The sequence below is a fragment of the Molossus molossus genome, unplaced genomic scaffold (assembly GCF_014108415.1).
Source record: "Molossus molossus isolate mMolMol1 unplaced genomic scaffold, mMolMol1.p scaffold_m16_p_10, whole genome shotgun sequence".
NCBI classification, from domain to species: domain Eukaryota; kingdom Metazoa; phylum Chordata; class Mammalia; order Chiroptera; family Molossidae; genus Molossus; species Molossus molossus.
This window is the reverse complement of record NW_023425345.1, coordinates 7642965-7661957: the sequence shown is the minus strand read 5'-3', so window position 1 is coordinate 7661957 and position 18993 is coordinate 7642965.

Here is an 18993-nt window from a genome sequence, read left to right as displayed (position 1 = left end):
TCTGTGACACAGTTACCCACACAACTCTCAAGCCAAAGACAGGAGGTGGGCCTAGGGCCTTGGGGAAGCCTGGGGATTTCCTCAGGCCGGCCGGCCGGGCCCGGCCTTGCCCAGGCGGCTGAAGACCCTGTTTGGAGCAGCCCCGGTGGCGGTGGTGCTCCTGACTCATCAGTAGTAACCACAGCTCTGCCTGGTTTCCCGGTGGGCATGGGTTCCTGTAGCCTTCCCCAAATCTCCCTGCTCACTCTGGCAGGAAATCCTAAGGCAAAGAGCCTGTGAAAGGGACTCGGAGAAAATCATACCCCCAGATACATCCTGGTCCCCAGGGAGAGTCCTAGTCAGTGAAATCTCCCAACGCACACGAAGGAGGCCCCTGGGGAAGGGGCCCCCGAGTCATGTGCTCATGTAGCCTCGGGGTAAGCAGCACGATGGGTAAAGCAAGGGCGCTCTAATGCCAGAGGTCTGTGAGTCTGAATCCTGGTTCTGCCTGTTACTAGTGTGGATAAGTTAATTTCTCTGTGCCTCGATTTCCTCGTCTATATAAAATGAAACTAATAAGAAAGAGTACCTCATTCAGCCTTGGGCACATATTAAGCACTCAGTAAGTATCAGCTGTTATTCTGAGTGTGATCCCCTGCCCACAGAGCAGGCTGATTCTATATCTTTATGATTCTATATCTTTGCACATGCTGTTCCCTCTATTAAAAATAATGTTTCTCTCTTTCTCTGCCTGCTAAAACTCTATTGATCCATTAAGACCCAGCTTAAATATCACCTCCTCCAGGAGGCCACTGCAAGGACAGTTGCACCTTCCTCCCTACTCTATAGTAGCAGGTGCCAACGTGGGGGCATGAGACCCTAGGATAAGTGGAGTGGGTGTAAGGGTCCCTGATTCAAACACACACCTATCACCTGGCAGGGGTGGGAAACGTCCACCCCACAGGCCATATAAAACTCAAGAAATCAATACCAGCTAACATCACACATCTCACCAAATTATTCTGACCAAATATAGCAGGCTAATTTTTTAATTGATAATTTCGTATGGCCCATGAATGAAGTTATAAATATTTAAATGGCCCCTGGCAGAAAGGAAAGGTTCCCCACCTCTGCGTAAGGTTAAATAAGTAGAACGCCCCACAATACGTGAACAACTGTTCTGCACATGCCTGCTGCTGCTCTGATCAGTAAGATATGAGGACAATCTGGAAGAAAGGGAAACATTCATGTCAATATGCCATCTTCCCAGACTGAACCAAGAAGAAACAGAAAATCTGAACAGACTGATTACTACCAATGAAATCGAATAAGTAATCTGAAAACTGCCCACAGACAAATGTCCTGGACCAGATGACTTCACAGGTGCATTGTACCAATCACTCAAAGAAGACTCAACACCTACCTTTTCAAACTATTCCAAAAATCCAGGAAGAGGCAAGGGCCCCAAGATCATTTTATGAGGCTACCATTATCTGATTCCAAAACCAGACAAATACTTTACAAGAAAAAATTATAAGCCAATATCCCTGATAAATATAGATGCAAAGATCCTCAACAAATTATTAGCAAACAGAATTCAGCATTGAAAAGATCTGCACTGTGATCAAGTGGGCTTTATTCCTGGGATGCAAGGTTGGTTCAATATCTGTTAATATGATACACCACATAAACAAAATGAAGGATAAAAATCATATGATCATATCAACAGATGCAGAAAAAGCATTCGACAAAATCTAGCACCCACTTGTGATAAAAACTTTCAGCAGAGAGGGAACCTTCCTCAACATAATAAAGGCCACACGACAAACCCACACCTAACTTTGTACCAAATGGGGAAAAGCTAAAAGCGTTTTCCTTACAATCAGGAACAAAATAGGATTGTCCACTTTCACCACTTGTGTTCAACATAGTATTGAAAGTCCTAGTCACAGCAATCAGACAAGAAAAAGAAAGAAAAGGCATCCAAATTGGAAAGAAATAAAACTGTCATTATTTGCAGATGACATGATACTGTATAGCGAGAACTCTAAAGATTCCACACACAAAAACTACCAGAACTGATAAATGAATCCAATAAAGTAGCAGGATACAAAATAACTCTTCAGAAATAGGTTTCATTTTTATACTATCAGAAAGAGAAATTAAGAAAACAATCCCATTTATCATAGCATTAAAATATATATATATATATATATATATATACACACACACACACACACACACACACCTAGGAATAAATTTAATCAAAGAGGTAAAAGACCTGTACTCAGAAAATGATAAGACATTGAAGAAAAAAATTGCAAAAGATACAAATAAAGGGAAGCAGACACCGTGCTCATGAATAGGAAGATTTAACATTTTAAAATGTCCATACTACCAAAAGCAATCTATAGATTCAGTGCAATCCCTATCAAAATGCAAATGGTGCCTGTCCGGTGGTGTTCAGTGGTTAGAGCATCAACCCCCTTCTTTAAATAAGAGCACAAATCCCATTCATGAGGGCTCCACCCTTGTGACCTAATCACCTCCCAAAGGCCCATATCCTAATACCATTTTACTGAGGGTTAGTTTTGAACATATGAGTTGGGGGGCCACAAACATTCAGTCTACACAGAGGGACTATTTCTTTCAGTCCTCACTCCGTGGAGTATGGTCATCGCCAAGTGTCTGCGAGACTCTGAGTGACTCCCATGACCTCTCTGGGCCTTGGTTCCCCATATTGAAAGGACTGGATCTAGACCCAGTGACGGCTGCTGCCCAGGGGCGGGCCAGCCCGCTCCGAGACTTGCCATCCATCAGACCGACTCCCACAGCCCCGCATGTCCAAAGGGAGCAGGAGGAGGGAGAAGAGAGTCTCCTTTCTCTGATGAGCCAGTAGAAGACCATTAAGCACTCAAAAGTATAAAGTGACACAGAAATGCTTAATAACTGCCCGGGACTGTTTGTGAGAAATGACAGAGAAGAAATGGGGGAAATGACCAATTCCAAGCCTGCAGAGTGGTGTTGCTCCCAGACGACCTAAAAAGGCACTTAAAGTTCAACACCCTTTGAAGACAAAATGAAAGATTCAGAAGCCAGGGGCTGCGAACACAGCCAAGCGAGAGCCAGCGTTTACCGGAAATAGTGCAGAACAGGGATGCATGCCGTTGTATTTAAAGATACCATACAAAAAGATACAAATATTAACCCCTCGTGGGAAAATGAGCAAAGAATAGTCAATTAATAAAAGGGGAAAAAGTAGTAAATTGTTTCTAAACCAAAAAAATACAAGCCCTCACTAACATAGATACATACATTAAAATAACAATTAGACACAAATTTTTACCCCTAAGATAAGCAAAGTTGTTTCCTATCAAGAAATGTTCATCAGGCCCTGGCCGGTTTGGCTCAGTGGTTAGAGTATCCGCCCATGGCCCAGAAAGGCCCGGGTTCAGTTCCCACTATGGGCATGTACCTCGGTCGCAGTTTGTCCCTGGCCCTGGTTGGGGCTGTGTGGGTGGCGACCAGTCGATGTGTCTCTCTCACATCGATGTTTCTCTCTCTCTCTTCTCCCCTCTCTCCCTCCTGCTCTGTCTGAAGATAAATGCAAAAATGCCCTCAGTTGAGGATAAAAAAAAAAGAAATGTTCATCAGAACATGTCAAAAGTTGAGATGATGTATTCCCGTGATAGGTGTAAATTTGTCCAACCTTCTTTGAAATACATAATAATAGCCATTGAACGTTCATATCCTTTGGCCATTTAATTCTATTCCTAGGAATTTAAGCCAAGGAGAAAACTAAAGATATGTACAAAGATTCTTATATAAGGGTTGTCATCACAGGATTAATTATAATAATAAAGAAGTATCAGAAACTACCCAGACATTGAGCAAAAAGGAAATGAGGTAATTACATTCATATAATGAACATGTAATGCTACAATCATATGACAAAATGCAAGCATGCGTGAAAAGTCATGTTTTCCAAAAACATTCAATGGCATGAAGACTTGCTCACAATATAATGTTAAATGAAAATATAAGGCACAAGACTGAATATGAAATAATACCCATAGGTAAAAATATGGAGTTTTGGAATACACAAACATGGGCACAGAAAGGAACATGGGAGGAGATGCATCAGAATGTTAACAGTAATTTTCATCAGGAAAAAAATATTTAATATATAAAAGGTTTTCAGGTAAAGCTTGGGATCCTACAGGAACAATTAGACTGCAATCAGATTTCCTTTTAAATTATATAAAATAAGCCTTGAATTCCACTCTCTCTAACTAAAACTACACAAAAAGGAAAAAAAAAAAAAAAGCATTATTAGTCATTTATTCCACAGACACTTACAGAGTACTTTTATGTCCAACATTATAACGGGTTTTAAGAATATGCAGAGAACCAAGTCAGGCCCCAATCCCAAAGACCTTGTTTGTAGTCAGATAGGGGGCAGTATACAATAATAATTACGGTAGAATGCAGATGGACCAATTAGAAACATGAGCAGGGAGGGAAGTGCAGGTAAATTTTTTGGAGGGAAGCTGGGGAAAGGATATTTAAATGAGTCTTGAAAGGTGTGTAGTAGTTAGCCAGGTAGACAGAGAGAAGGCAGGACATTCCAGGTAGCGGGAACTACATATGTTGGCGGGCGGGGTTTGGGCAAAACAATGTCCAACCCAAGGACCTCCATGTCCTAATCCCTGGAACCTGTGAATACGTTACTTTACATGGCAAAAGGGACTTTCAGTTGTGATAAAGGTTAAGGACCTTCAGAGGGAGAGATTAGCCTAGATTATCTACATGGCCCAATCTAATCACAGGGGTCCTTAAATCCAAAGATCGTTCCTGTCTGGTCAGAGTGAGATGTGACTACACAAGAACAATCAGAGAGACGCCACATCGCTGGCTCCGAAGATGGAGGAGAGGATGCAGCAGCCTCCATCCAGATGCTGGCAAAAGTAAGGAGCCCCAGTAAGGAATGTGGCCCTGTCAACACTCTTCATTCTTAGCCCAGTGAGACATGTTTCAGACTTCTAACCTACAGAAAAGTAGACACCGCAGTTATTGTAATTTGTTACAGCAGCAATGGAAAACTAATACCTTGTGCAAAGGCGAGGAGGTGGGAGACAGAAACGCATATGGAAGGAACCACGGCAAGCTCTATGCAGTATTGGTCACCTGTCAAACATCGGTTCCTCTCTTCTGCTCTGTGCAAGACCCTCTCAGAGCTCACAGACCATGATAGAAAAGTGACAGAGGGCTCCGGGAGGCTCAAAGGAGGGCAAGACCAATGTGCCTCGGGGACTGGGTCATGGCTCCATTGTAAAGGCTACTGCTGGGCTGGGTCTCGGAGAATGAATAACCACTGACCAGGGAGAAGAGCCTTCCAGACTGAAGAACAGCATGAGCAAAAAACACAAAAAATAGCTTAGCTGCCCAGCCGGTGTGGCTCAGTGGTTGAGCATCGACTCATGCACCAAGAGGTCGCCAGTTCGATTCCCAGTCAGGGCACATGCCCAGGTTGTGGGCCCAATCCCCAGTGGGGGGCATACAGAGGGCAGCCAATCGATGTTCTATCTCATCAATGTTTCTATGTCTCTCTCCTTCTCCCTTCCTCTCTCTCTAAAATCAATAAAGAAAAAAATTTTTTTTAAATAGCTTAGCTACAATGCTGAGAACTCAAGCTGGGCAGGAATGACCAGATGATGAAGGTCCTTGAATGGTGGGTTAAGGAGTTTGAACTCTACCCTGCAGGAAACAGGATGAGGCACTTGATTCTTGGCCAAGAATGTGCCTGCTTCTCTTCTGAATCCCTGATGCACTGGGGTTTTCTGGAGAAGAGGACTTCCAGGTCTGGGCCAATGGAAAACACCCAGACTGTGCTGAGCCAGGAGGCTGGGAGGCTGGGAGGCTGAGCCAGGTGGGGAGGCCAGCTTGGAACTGGCTGGCTCAGCTGGCAACAGATTTGCTCACACCTGTCCCCAGACCTCCAGGCAGTACTCCCTTTCCATGACACATTCCCAAGAAGCAGGCAGGGATTGAAGGCCATCAAACTATGCCTGCCTCCTTCTTCTGCCCTGGCCTCCAGGCCAGCCTCGGTGCCACTGGGAGGAAAAAGTTGATCTCCATGCCTCCCCCTGAAACTGCATTCCCTGTCGCTGTGTGTTCCCTGTCCACTGCAAGGTCAGCACCACGTACTCCAGCCTCTTCTTAGACAAATAGATTGGGAGATACATGAAGGGCATTGTCTAAAGTCAAGGAAGGCTAGAGCATATTAATCATAGTACTTGGTCCTCCAGCTCTTTCTGCACACCAGGTTTACCATCACCTCCTCCAGGAAGTCCTCCTAGACCTGCTCAGGCAATGCTAACCCTTATCTCCCACGTGCCCCCACTGTACCTGTGCACACCTCTCCGAATGACACTTATCTGTGGAACACAGAGGACTATTAGGGTCTGTTTCAGAGGTTGGTCAGATACTCATCAAACATATATAATCTTTCTGGGTTCACAGCCCACCTTCATTTATCAGCCCCTCAGCATCTAGGAGGGGCCATGTGCCTTGTTCTCACCAATGAGCTGTGAGCAGAAGTGAGGTGTCCCTTCCAGGACAAGGCAGTTCAGGGACAGAATGGCTCCTGTAGGTTCTTCCCCTCCCCTTCTCCTCCTCAAAGGCTGTGTATGGGGCTCCCAATGGAAGGAGCCAGAACCCGAGTCACCACCGGAAGGAGAACTGTTCGAATAGGAGCATCCACAGAGGACTGGGCCCATCATGAGCTCCTCAGAAAGGCACAGTCCTCGGTGGACTGTCGGCAGGTCAAGGGCTGAAATCCATTAATCAGCAAGGCCGTGAGGTCAGGTGGGAGCGAGAGGACCAGGTCTCCGGCCCCTCTGTCTCTGCCTTTCCACACTCGGGGTGCATCTCCCCTCCAGCACCAGCCCCACAGGGCTGGGTTGTGTAGTGTAAGTCCAGACAATCGTTGCTTTTCTTCTTTTTTGTAATGGACGTGCCTGCCTGGCCGAAGCTTTGATTGCCCAGCCACCCGCCTCAAAGATGGCTATCTTGAATAACACATCGCCAGCTCCAGAATGAGCCCGGTGCCCCTCCCCACCGAGGCTCCTCTGTTTTAGAGATTTGGGTTGATTTTGATAACTGACCATTTGGGCCGCTTATTTTTTTCTCTGCTCAAGCTTTTAGTCCCTGCTCTTATGTTTCAAATTCACCGATAAAGAGTGAGCCTATGAAATCCCAGGCCTCCACTCCAATAAAAGCAGAACCCCAAGTGGCCCCTCTCCTTTCTCTCTCTCCCCCTCTCCCCCACTCCCTCTCTCTCCCTCTCCCCTGCAGGTGTGCTATGGAATTTCCAGGTCCTGTAAGACATAAACCTTTATTTTTTTTTTCAAACATTGGTTACTGATAGGCTGAGATCCACAAAAAACAAGCTGTGTTTTTATCTTGGTTTCCCCAGAGCAGCACAGTGACCTCATATATATGAGTGCTGGAGAATGTTTACAGGGTGGGTGGGTGAGTGGATGGATGGATGGATGGATGCATGCATGGATGGATGGATGAATGGATGGATGGATAAATGGATGGATGGATGATGGATGGCTGGATGGATGGATGGATGGATGGATGGATGTGTGGGTGGGTGGGTGGGTGGCGATGGGATGGATGGATGGATGGATGGATGGATGGATGGATGGATGGATGTGTGGGTGGATGAATGGATGAATGGATGGGTGGGTGGATGGGTGGGTGGATGGATGGATGAATGGGTGGGTGGGTGGGTAGGTGGGTGGCTGTGTGGGTGGATGGATGGATGGATAGATGGAGGATGGATGGGATTGAATGGATGGATGGATGGATGGATGGATGGATGGATGGATGGATGGATGGATAAATAGATGGATGGATGGATGGATGGATGGATGGATGGATGGATGGATGGATGAGTGGATGGATGGATGGATGAGTGGATGGGTGGGTGTGTGGGTGGATGAATGGATGAAAGGATGGGTGGGTGGGTGGATGGATGGATGGATGGATGGATGGATGGATGGATGAATGGGTGGGTGGGTGGATGGATGGATGGATAAATGGGTGGGTGGGTGGGTGGATGGATGGATGGATGGATGGATGGATATGTGGGTGGATGAATGGATGGGTGGATGGGTGAGTGGATGAATGGATGGATGAATGGATGGGTGGGTGGGTGGATGAATGAATGGATAAATGGATGGATGGATGGATGGATGGATGGATGGATGGATGGATGGATAAATGGGTGGGTGGGTGGATGGATGGATGGATGGATGGATGGATGGATGGATGGATGGATATGTGGGTGGATGAATGGATGGGTGGATGGGTGAGTGGATGAATGGATGGATGAATGGATGGGTGGGTGGGTGGATGAATGAATGGATAAATGGATGGATGGATGGATGGATGGATGGATGGATGGATGGATGGATGGATAAATGGGTGGGTGGGTGGGTGGATGGATGGATGGATGGATGGATGGATGGATGGATGGATATGTGGGTGGATGAATGGATTGGTGGATGGGTGAGTGGATGAATGGATGGATGAATGGATGGGTGGATGGGTGGATGGGTGGTTATGTGGGTGAGTGGGTGGATGAGCAAATAACAAATGCGTAAATGAACAGAACTCAGGAATAAGGCAGAAATACAGTCCCAGATAGGAGACAGAAGCCTATCTCTGAGACGCAAAATCAAAGTAGCTTTAATGGCAGGAATGAAAGGAGAACGTGTCAGTACTGTTACCTGGGGCCCTGCAATCCGGGAGGAGACTGGCCCTGACACCGAGGGCAGGCCGGAGCCTTCAGGTCAAGGAGCCGTAGCTCTGGAGGAGGAAGGCAGAGGGCAGGGAGCAGGCGGGTCACAGCCCCTGGAGTCTCCTTCCCACCAGAGGCCGGGCTCCGATGCCCGGGTCCCCGGAGTGCAGAGAGAATCAGTGGTTTTGGCCACTGCCTGGACACCCCCTGCAACGCCTTGAGCACTGTGGTGAAAGGCGATTCCTTTTCCATTCTTTTGGGCCTGTGGGGCTTATCATAAAATACTCTCTGCTTCCGTGTCTGTGGGAGAAGATGCCTTCTAAATCCATTAAGTTGCTAATGCGTGCGTTCGCAGACCAGTAAGAAAGGTGGGGGATTGATGGATGTACTTGTCATACTTACGGTTTGTAGCCATGTGATTAATGGGCTTTGTGGTTTATAATGCGATGCTCATTTCACTCTCCTCTTTAAGCTCCGGGTGATTTATAGGGCCTGGCACTGCCGTGCACTTCAATGTGACGACAGTGATAACATTTTATCACCCTGGATTATCAATTAGTCTCCTTTGAGAAAAGTATGTCCCAGATTCAGGATGGGAGAGGATGGGGAGAGGGGATGCGTCTTGAGAGCACTGTACCACCTGGTGATCACAACGTTGCTCCTGGAGAGCCACATCCCAGCTCATCTCTGAGACGAGAGGCTGCTGGCGTCTGGAGCCAGGACAGAAGCTGGGACCTTCCTACCACAGAGACAGCCTCCTGTCACTCGTCACCAGGCTGGGCCACGGTCCCTCATCCGTCTCCTTACCCCTCCTGCCCCCTCGGGTCCAGCTCCCACATGCAGCCTCCAGGGGAACGGCTGTGGGCTGACTGCGCCCCTCCCCAAATTCACCTATGGAAGTCCTAACCCCCGTGACCTCAGATGTGACTGTATTTGAACATAAGAGCTTTGCAAAGTGATTAAGCCAGTCTGGGTGGCTCAGATCGCTGGAGCGTCAGCCCCTGCACCAAAAAGCTGAGGTTTGATTTTAGGTCAGGACAGGTAAGGGAGGCAGCCGATCGATGTTTCTCGCATTAATGTGTTTCTCTCTCTCTCTCTCTCTCTCTCTCACGCCCCCCCATACACACCCTTTTTCTTTCTCTAAAAATCAATAAAAACATATCCCTGGGTGAGGACTAAAAAAAATGGTGATTAATGTAAAGTAAGGTCATTAGGGTGAGCCCTAATCCAGTATGACTGGTGAAAAAAGAGGAACCTGGGTCAGAAACACACACAGAGGAAAAGACCATGTGAAGACATAGGGAGGAGACAAGCCGAGAAGAAACCAAGCCTGCGACACCTTGAGCTCAGACTTCTAGCCTCCGGGACTGTGAGAACATACATGTCTGCTGTTGAGCCCCGGCTCTGTGGCCCTTTGCCGTGGCAGCCCCAGGACACTAACACGGGGCTCCCCCTTTCACATTTGCATCCCTTCCTAAAACATCCCCCGTCTTCACTACTTTCCCTCTGTGAGACCTTGGCCACACCAGCTAGCCTGTCTGAGCCTCAGTTTCCTCATCTGTAAAATGGAAACAATAGCAATTACATTGCAGAGTGGTTGAAAGCATTAAATTGCTTAGCACAGTACTCGAGACGCACCCTGGGCTGCAAAACAGCACTGCTTACCACTGAGCCATGTGCCTGTTCCCTCGGGCCAGACTCCTTCTCCCCACGTCTCCACCAGGTGACATCACATCCCTCGAGTCCCAGCCCAAGCGGCCCCCTCTCTGAAACCTCTCTGATTCTCCAACATGACACTGAGCCCCGGCCTCTTCTCTCACTTGTCCCGTTGGGTCTGTGCCTGCCCCTCTTTGCTCCACGAGCCTTGTCTCCCCTGAGTGGGGCGAGTCCAAGTCTCCTCCATCACCCACACCTAGTACAGGGCCTGGCGCACAGTGGGTGCTCAGTACAGGGACTCAGAGGGCCAAAGGCAGGGTGAGCAGGAACCTGGGCACAGGCAGGAGCCCAGGCATATCCTGGTGAGATCTTGGGAACCAGACATGACACAACCAATGAAGAAACCCAAGCGAAAGTCTCTACTCCACTTTTGTCCCAGCCTCTTCCTTCCTCCCCAACCCCATTGTGCTTCTGCCATTGGTCTGTCATCCAACATGTGAACCGATGCCCATCTGTACCCGGTGCAGATACACACGGGGCGCCAGACAGAGAGGGCCCTGCCCCCGGCCTTGCAGCCTGGTGGGGAGTCCAGGAACAAGTGAGTTACTGCAACGGTAAATGTGACGTGAGCTAGGAAGACCAGAGGGGGAGTGAGGACCAGACTGGCAGGGGAGACCTACTCCAGGAGGGGCCCTGGGGGGACTGTGTTCAAGTTGAAGGGTGAAAGGCAGGGCTGGCAGCCAGGATCTCAGCTGCGCCTCGTGCTGCCTTTGACCAGACACAGCCCTGAGCGAGTGCTCACAGTGCAGAGAGGACACGCGGATTCCGGCCCCTACTTGTCCCCCTGGGAGGCGACCCTCGTGCAATTCAGAGCCTGCACAGCTGAACCCGATACATGTGTCCTGTCGCTGGGCTCAAACCATGTCCAAACTTGGTGACCCAACTGGACTTTCTGATTTCAACCTTTTGTGCTTCTAAGGGTTCACATTCACCCCCTTGTGCCCTCCCGCTTTGGGCTGCCCCCCAGACGCAGCTCCTGACTCTGGACAGCAGATGTTGGTATGAGCCCCTGAGCAAGAGGACACAGGCACCGGAGCAGGAGACTGGTCAGTGAGTTAGAAGTTAGCACACAGAGAGGGCAAAGAGGAACGGGGACAGGGACCACAGTGCCATCCCGCTGGATCCCCAGCGCCCCCCAGGGCCTGGCGCAGAAGAGACAGGCAGCAACATTGAGGGGAGGAGGGGGGAGGGGAGAGCGGCCAGATAAGCAAGGGCAGCAGGAAGGGGGAGAGAGGAAGAGAGAACCTCGGGGACAAGAACCCAAACAGGCAGTCTCAGCCGCAGATCCATGGGGCAAGGCGGGCAGAGGGGCAGCCCTTAAGCTTACTGCTCTCGCCCAGTTGAGAGATGATAGCGGATGTAGAGGGCATAATGGCAGACAGGAGAGTGGACGTAACAGAGAGGTATTTGCTGATGGGTGGATGGGGAGTGATGAGGGACAAGGAGGAAGTAAGGGTGATTTCTGAGTCTCTCCTTGATAAAAACGGGTGCATGTCAAACCATCAATGAGATGGAGAAGATGGGGAGAAAGGCAGGTTGGGGGCAGGGGTGAGAGGTGGGAGAATCATGAGTTGCAAGTTTGAAATGTTTGTGAAATATACAAGTGGGAATAGAGCACTAAGGAGACAGTTGGATACACATATCCAAAATTCCAATACACATGGGTTGAAGATAATAAATTAGAGAGGAGTCGGGTATGGAAGCGTCCAAGGGCAGGTCAGCCTTTGGAAGTAAGAGCCAGACAAGAACAGTGAGTATGTGTGAGCAGGGCCGTGGACAGAAAACCAGGGAAGGTGAGGTTTCACGAACCCAAGACAGGGCAGTGTTTGTAGGGAAAAAAGGACCATCTAGCCAGATGAAATGCTTCTGAGAGGTCAGCTACGTTAAAAACACAAACATCGCCCTGGCCGGTTTGGCTCAGCATTTAGAGCGTCGGCCCACGGACCAGACAGTCCTGGGTTCGATTCCCTCTAAGGGCACATACCTCGGTTGCAGCTTGTCCCGGCTCTGGTTGGGGTTGTGTGGGTGGCAACAATTCGATGTGTCTCCCTCACACCAATGTTTCTCTCTCTCTCTTCCTCCTTCTCTCCCTCCCGCTCTATCTGCAAAAAATGCAAAAAAAAAAAAAACAATGTCCTAGGGTGAGGATTAAAAAAACAAAAGAACACAAACATCCACTAAACGTGGTCTTTTGGGCGTAACATTTGGGAGATGCAGGAGCAGATGTCTGGTTGGAGTCGAGAATGATCAGGGAGATACATTCAAGAGTGAATGACAGGAGCATAATAAACTCTTTCAAAGCGTTTCGCTGAAAAGGGGATGGGGAGCAAGAGGGAAATTTGGAATCAAAGAAGGGTTTTGTTTCAGATGGGAAATTTCATAGCATGTTTGTCTGTGGATGCGAAGGAGCCAGGGTTTAGAAGGAAAGTTGACGCTGCAGGACAGAGAACGAGTTGCTACAGTGTGTCTACTGCAGAGAGGAGGTGGTGGCCTTGGAAGGGACAGCTCATCAACTGCACCAGGAAGGAAGCAGGTCTGGACAGACCCGGCCTCGCACACCTGGGATGTTCCATGTACGTGCAAATGGCACTCTGCCGCCACCTGATCCCAGAGAGGCTCAGCTGCTGCTGTGCCGTCTTCTGGCCCAGACCGCTCTGCTGACTCACGGCAGACCTGCGGCGTGCACGTGCGTCTCCGTCCCTCCCAGGCTGCCTCCCAGCCTGCTGCCCACCTGGCCTTTCCCTCGCTGGCCTCCATTCTCCGCACTCCCATCCCTGAGACGTCCAGCAAGGTGCCAACACGTGGGGCAGGCACTGAAGGGCAGGACGGCGAGGCCATGCCCGTGGGGACACGGGGACGCTTCAGGAAGCCAGCAGCCTGGGAACTGGCCGCCTGCACAGCCACACAAAGGCAGGCGCCTCTTGCCAAAGGTTAATAATTGTCTGAATAAAAAATTAAAACACTGCGAGTCCCATCCTCCGCTTCCTCTCGTCTTTGGAGCAAGCCCCTGCCACTGCTATGTCCCCAGAAACCAGAGGAGCGAGGCCGAGCCAGAGACAGGGGCAGTGATTCCATCTTTTTTCTTTTTCTTTATTGGTTTTATAGAGAGGAAGGGAGAGGGAGAGAGAGAGAGAAATGGCGAGAGAGAACATCACTTGGCCGCCTCCTGCATGCCCCTCACTGGGGATCGGGCCCACAACCTGGGCATGTGTCCTGACCGGCAATCGAACTGGCGACTCCTGGCGCATGGGTCACACTCAGCCACTGAGCCACACCGGCCACGCTGGTTTCGTCTTCTTAAGACGAACTGCCACACGCAGAGCTCAGCTGGCTGGGGAGCCCGGACAAGGAAAAGCCTCAGCCAGCGCTGCGTCTCCCGCCACCAGGGACTGTCCTGTCTGCCACTGTCCAACAGCCCATGTCCCGGCGGGACGCGACAGTCACCGCAGTTAGCCGGAAAGCAGTTGCTCACTGGCTGGTAACTGTTTCTGAGCAGTGGGAGACAATGTGACGTCCCCACCTGTAATGAGGCAGAAAGAGCGAGACGTCTGACTTCTCACCAAAACCTAGTGGCTGTGTCCCTCGCTCCTCCTCTGCTCGCCCTCCGGTTTTCCCTTCCTCTCCGCCTCGGGCTACCTTCCTTTGCTGCTTCCTCGGACCCTCTGCCTCGGACTAATTCTCTCTCTTCGCTGCCTTTCATGCTTTCTCTGCTCACCCCTCTTTCTTCTAAGATGAGATGAGACTGTAGGCATCACTATTTGCTAATTAGCCTCTATAGTATAGAGACTATACTGTAAAAGTTAGAATCAAGCCTTGAGCAGAAATCATTGGATAACACTATAGAGAGATGATACATAGACAGGCGGACTGATATACACATAGGTTTATATATAAGCCATATAATATGCCCAGAGTAATAATTAAATAATAGGATAATGTGCTATGTACGTACTGTGTGCCAGATGTTTTTCAAAGCACTTTCGCAAGCATTAAAACACATTTAATCCTCAGAATAACCCTAAAGCCAGGCGCTATTATGATCCCTTGTTTACAGATTAAAGAAATAGAGGCACAGGTAAGTGGCCCAAAGTCACACCGTTTTGTGTTTTGCAGAGTCAGAATTCAAATTGAAGTAGTCTGGATCCAAAACCTGGGCCGCTGAGACAGAGAGGCTGCGTGACTTGCCTAAAGTCACAGAGCGGAGACTTTGGAGGGCCAGGATACAAGCTCAGGAAGGTCTGATCCCAAAGCCAACTCCTGCCTCCGTCAGAGGGCAGTCCCCATGGTCCCTGCTCCGAACTCGGAACGCAAAAGAGATGGGCACCCTACACTCTACTGTGTGAGTCCTTGTCAAATTTTCTGTTTCTTTATAGGTGACCCTTGATGAATCATGTTCTCCCTGTAGATCCCCGACGTCACTAGGAATTTTTAAATTCCCCACCCCTTTGCCTACCTGAATCACCTCTCTTCAAAGAATACATACAATTGAGTACACTTCCAACTAAAGTTGCCATGATCCAGTACTAATGTGTTTTGTCCTTCGAAGATTCCTTAGTGCCAGTGAGTCACATGTGTAGATCACTGAACCAACACATTTGCGTGCCCACGGGGCAGAGATAAAGTGCTCTCCAGCCCCCAGGAGGCACGCGCCTGGCCGGGCAGCCAAGGCAGGGCTCTTACCTCTCAGTCAAGGTGAAAAAGTAATAGGAGCCTCACAGCTGGAATACTGCCATGGGAGCTCGGGGAGTAGAAGGGTCCTGGAAGACTTCCTAGGAGAGGAGGCACAGAGGTGAGATCCTAAGATGCACTGGCCTTGGATTCTTCCTTTCTTGTGGAGGCTCAGCACTGCCTTTGGCCACCCTGCAGACAGGAGGCGATAGAAGGCTGTGGAGACTGCACAGGCTCCATGCTGTGCCTGGATTTTTATTACTGTGAATCTCTCTGTGCCCACCTGACCTGTGTTATTTTGTTTAAGATAGTTGAAGAAAAACATGTTAATAGTTTCTGTGTGTTTTTTTTCTGGTGGGTTTTCGTTTTTTTTTGTTTTTTTTTAATTTCCTACTTGTCTCAATACTAGAAAAATAAGGCAGGTCTCTTAAAACAACATTTTTTATCACATCTCTCCTAGACTTAAAACTCAGTGCCTCCCCACCCCTCATGCCTGCAGGATCCTATCCAAACACATCAGCTTGGCCGTGAGGTCATCTGTGAGCTGGCTCCGAAGGACTGTCTGGCCTGAGCGCCCAGAGGACTGCACCCCCATCACCCCAGGTACACTGCGGGGGACCGCGCCCAGGGGACTGCACCCCCACTCACCCCAGGTACACTGCGGGGGACCACGCCCAGAGGACTGCACCCCACTCCCTCCAGGTACACTGCGGGGGACCACGCCCAGGGGACTGCACCCCCACCCCCTCCAGGTACACTGCGGGGGACCACGCCCAGGGGACTGCACCCCCACTCCCTCCAGGTACACTGCGGGGGACCGCGCCCAGGGGACTGCACCCCCACTCACCCCAGGTACACTGCGGGGGACCACGCCCAGGGGACTGCACCCCCATCACCCCAGGTACACTGCGGGGGACCGCGCCCAGGGGACTGCACCCCCACTCACCCCAGGTACACTGCGGGGGACCACGCCCAGGGGACTGCACCCCCACTCCCTCCAGGTACACTGCGGGAGTGACCGCATGCTGAACACAGAATGTTCAGAGGTTTGATGAAGGAAGAGAGTAAAAGAAACACCCCAGGTAGCGGAGGAGGAAATTTTTAAAGCATAATGCATTCTTGCCCATATACTGCGTAGAGACTTTATGTGGTGACTTAATCAAAGCTTCAGTTTTTTTTGTTTTTTGTTTTTTTATCCTCACCGGAGAACATTTTTCCATATTTTATTCAGATAGAGTGGGAGGGAGAGAGAGAGAGAGAGAGAGAAACATCGACGTGAAAGGGACACATCGAGTGGCTGCCACCCGCACAACCAACCAGGGCCGGGGACAAACTGCAACCGAGGTACGTGCCCTTAGCGGGAACCGAACCCGGGTCTCTCAGGACCGCAGGCCAATGCTCTAACCGCTGAGCCAAACCGGCCAGGGCAAAGCTTCAGTTTTTTAAAACTTCGTTTTAAACTTCATCTCTATATGAAATTCAAGTTTTCTATTTTAGAGCCACACATCCAGTAAGAACAGTGAACCCCAAGCAGAATAAATATAAATAAATCCTTATCCAAACACATCATAGTCAAACTGCTGAAAAGATAGAGAAAATATCTGTAAAGTGTCGAGAGAAAAATGCCACCTCATATATGGAAGGGACAATAACAAGAACGATAGCTGGTGTGTCAGCGGAAACCAGGGTGGCCAGAAAGCAAAGGAACAGCATCTTTGAATTGCTGGAGGGGAATCAGTTACCAAGGTGTTTCTATCCAGTGAAAATATCCTTCCAAAGTGAAAGTGAAAGAAAAACATTTTCAGACCACAAAAGCTAAGAGAATCTGTCTCCAGCAGACTTCACTACAAGAACTGCTCCACCAAGTTCTTCAAGCAGAAGCGCAACAGAATCAGATGGAAACCTAAACCTGTGGGAAGAAATAAGAATGATAATGATAACTGTGAGGGTAGGTATTTATGTCATTTTAGTCATCTTTGTATTTTATTTATATATTTTAAAAGACTATTGAAAGTACAATAAATACAATTTATTGTGAGGTTTAGAACATACATAGAAAGATAATCTGTAACAACAAGATACACAAGGCAAGAAGAAGGTAAAAGGAAAACCACTGTTTCGAATTTCTTGCATGTGAAAGTATTATTTGAAGGTACAGTGATGAACTAAAGATACATGCTATAAATTCTAGAACAATCACTAAAAATAGCACACACACACAAAATGTAGCTAAAAATAATAATGATATTCTATTGAATACTAAAAGTTACTTGAGTCACCCCAGAAAACAGTCAAGAAAGGAGGAACAGAGGAACAAAAATAGATGAGACCAATAAAAAACATATACCAAGATGGAAGATCAATACTTTCATTAAATGTAAATGGACTGAGAACTGCAATTCTAAACCAGAGAGTTTTGAGTAAAAGTTTTATAAGATCTAACTATATGCTATCTGTGTAAGAACACTTTCAATATCAAAACTGACAGATTAAAAATAAAAGTATTTTTTAAAAAGATAAAGCCAGTAGACACTAAGCGCAAGAAAGCTGTTGTGTCTGTATTAATATTAGACAAAAAAGATAAAGTGGACCAATTTCTTGAGAAACACAACTTACTAAAACCAACACAAGAAAACATAGAAAGTCCAAATAGCCTTATATTTGTTAAATAAATTGAATTCTTAATCAATAACCTTCCCACAAAGATGATTCCAGGTCAAGATTGTTTAATGAATTGTAACACTTAAAAATATAAATAAAACCAGCCCGGCTAGTTTGAGTCAGTAGTTAGGCATCTTCCCAGGCACCACAAGGTTGCCAGTTTGATTCCTGGTCAGGGCACATGCCTGGGTTATGGGTTTGATCCCTAGTAGGGGATGTGCAGGAGGCACCAATTGATGTTTTGCTTTCACATCAACGTTTCTCTCTCTCTCTCTCTCTCTCTCTCTCTCTCTCTCTCAAAAAATCAATAAAAAATCTTAAGCCTGGCCAGTGTGGCTCAGTGGCTGAGCATTGACCCATGCACCAAGAGGTCACAGATTCAATTCCAAGTCAAGGCACATGCCCAGGTTGTTAGCCAAACCCCCAGTGGGGGGCATGCAGGAGGCAGCCAATCAATGATCTCTCTCATCAATGTTTCTATCTCTCTCTCCCTCTCCCTTCCTCTCTCTCTAAAATCAATAAATAAATCAGGAAAATAATAAATAAAACCAGTTTTAGAGAAATTCTGTCATAAGTTGAGCTCCCCAAGAAATGGGCCTTGAGAAGTGGTTCATTGGAGGATGCTCTTGGGGACAACACCTATAATGGAGCAGAGGAAGAAAGACTGAGAAGGAGACGTTGAACCGAGAAGGAGAAGTTGAACAAGGAAGTTGAAAAAGACTGAGAAGGAGAAGTTGAACAAGGATGGAAGTTGAACAAGAACAAGAAGGAGGAGTTGCAGCAGAGGTTTCAGCCTCCTTAAAATTGTCCCAAACAGAGGAGGGGTCCAGACCCACTGTAGTCTATATCAACCTAGTCACTCGGTGCAGACTAGGCAAGAGGGCTGCGTTTGTCCAAGGGCAATTCCTGGGGAGGGATCAATAGCAGGCGCCATTCCCAGAAGCTGGAAAATGAATCCTTCATTTTCAAAAAGGGGTATCTGGAATAGATGGGGGTACCACAGGATCTATTATAAACTTTTTCAGAAAGTAGGAAAGGAAGAAACATTTTGCAACTTATTCTGAGGCCAGCAAAAATTCAATAACAAAAACTGAAAAATACATGACAAGAAAGAAAATTACAGGCCAATATTCCCCTTGAGCATACATGCAAAATTC